Source organism: Uloborus diversus, chromosome 2 (assembly GCF_026930045.1).
Source record: "Uloborus diversus isolate 005 chromosome 2, Udiv.v.3.1, whole genome shotgun sequence".
Classification (NCBI taxonomy): domain Eukaryota; kingdom Metazoa; phylum Arthropoda; class Arachnida; order Araneae; family Uloboridae; genus Uloborus; species Uloborus diversus.
This window is the reverse complement of record NC_072732.1, coordinates 183,152,028-183,154,546: the sequence shown is the minus strand read 5'-3', so window position 1 is coordinate 183,154,546 and position 2,519 is coordinate 183,152,028.

Here is a 2,519-nt window from a genome sequence, read left to right as displayed (position 1 = left end):
GAAAGTAAAAATAAGAAATATATAAATCCTCATTTAAATAATAGCCGACGATCGAGTAACCCGTTTGTTTCAACAATGAAACTCGCGCCACGGCATGATAATTTGATAATATGTTTTGATAATGTTTAACATGCAGGGAAAGGCTTTATTGTGACAAGGCTGAACTCGATTCGGTAACTTAACTGCTTTAGTGGTAACACTGTGTCATTTCAAGGGAATGAAGAAAAGAAAAAGCGGTCAACTATGAACGCTATCTACTGGAGTTTAGGATTCATCCACTGGAGTTGGGGTTAAAATTTCAACTATCAAAATACCTTCAAACAGGCAATTGCTTCGTTAAAATGTAGAAGAAGCGAAGCAATTTTCACCCGTCATACCTTGACGGGCGACTTTCTAGAAAATAAATAAAAGTAAGAAAAATACAAAGTGAATCTGAGACAAATCGCACAAAAGTTTGAAGCTTTTATTGTAATATTACATCAACATACATAGCACATATGAAAAAATTGCACTGTTTACAATGCTTTATCTGAAAATTAAAACCAATTATAAACACGTGTAGTATTTAACAAATGCACAGTTTACAAAACTACTGATCAAAGTTTAATACAAGCTTCGATAATGGAACTCCAGATGGAATGAAGAAATTATCTTTTTTCTCTGGGAAAATTATTTCAGTTTGTTCCGTTCCTATACCTATCATAGAGAGAATTTCTTCGATGTACAATTATATGATTAGATTAAAAAGGTTTTTTTTTATTTGTTACTCATAGGCATTTGTTTTATAAATAAATACATTGCAAGAATGTAGTGATCTAACGGATAACAAATCAAGCATTTTTTAGCAATAAATTTTCAATCGAATAAGTTCCTTTAATTTTGTTAAAAATAATATTTAGTTACTCTCTATGTATGTATAACTAACTCAATCAAGGATGCAGCATTTGTATTTGAGTTAGGGAGAATATTTAAAGAAATAAAATATAAAGTAAGTAAATAATTAATGATTGGATCTAAATTTAGTTTCACTTTGTGGTCAATTTCACATGATCAGTTTGCATGTGTAATGGGAATGTTTAAATTCTTAATGAAATCTTATTTGAGTATAAGCAAAAAACGTGGCATAGCAATTCTGGTTAATATTGCTGGAACTGAAAAAAGCTTAACTTTAATCATGGCCCCACTTAATTCTTATAGGCCAAGACATTTGCTGAAACTCATGGCAACAAAGAGGGCAGTACAGGGAATGAGAGAACACGTGTTTCCATTATGTTGCCATTGATTGGTGGATTGGTTCCGTTCAGCGTCTCTTGTGGTATAAATGGGCGACGTCCAACCTAAAGTAAACAAACTTTGAAACGTTGACATTGATTAGTGGATTATTGAGCTGCATCGGTTTAACACAGAAAAGTCATAAATTGTCAAGGTCCGTTAAGCGTCAGCGCTATCTAGTGGGGCCTTGCTTCAATTGAAGACTTATTTCTATCTTAATGTAACCTTAGTAACTCATACTGATAATTATCTTTCTTTTGTTTCGGTATAACGCAAAGAGACACCACAAACAAATGTAGACATTTTGAATTTATTATGCATTTGTATACATTTCTTATTTCAGTAAAACGATTATTGATTGGGATTGATGTATCTTTATCTTACATTCTTCACATTTTGTTAAAAAAATTTCGAAAGTAGTTCTACTTTTTGAAAAATATATTCGTCTTTTTTGAGACAAAATTTCTATTTTTGTTAAAAAAATTTAAAAAGTGATATTTACTGCCACCTATTATACTGTTTTATTATGTTGTTTAAAAGATCAATATTTTATTTACGTGCTTTAAGGGTTGCTTGCTTTTCCCTCATTTTTAATTCAAAGAAATAATTATTAATATTCCACATCTTTGAAGTTGGAATCATCAGGGAAAAAAACAGCAAAAAAGATTACGTTTCGTAACGTTGCAAGATATGTTAAGCTCTCATATTTCCTCCGCGGAAGAAATATGAGAGACGTGTTTAATAAATTCTTCTTTTCTTCTGATTCACTTTTTTAACCTATTCATAGGATTTTTTAATGACATTTTAAGCACCGCACAGCACCATATGACTTTACTTGTAACAGAAAAATATCACACATTCACAGCAAACAAAGGCATTACAGACGCATAAGCTGCGATGATGACATAGAAGCAAAAATTCAGATTTCACAAAGACACTTTGAATACACAAAAACCAACTGAATGAGACAGTAAATATTTTTCCCAGGTAGTCCACATAGCGTTTAAACGTTTCAAAATGGTTGTAACAATGTTTTTTTTTTTCTTTTCTTTTCTTTTTAATGGGGTCGCGTTAGACTGTATAGCCTTTTGCAAAAACGATCTCCCGGTAAAGCATCCGGTCTTTCATAATTTTGACGCTCAGTTTCCCACCAGATGGAGGAAAGTGTGCTCTCTTCGATGAGAAACTGCACTAGGGATTTAATTTAGCCAAGGGCCTTCAAAGGCAAACGAAGGGACCTTTTGCAT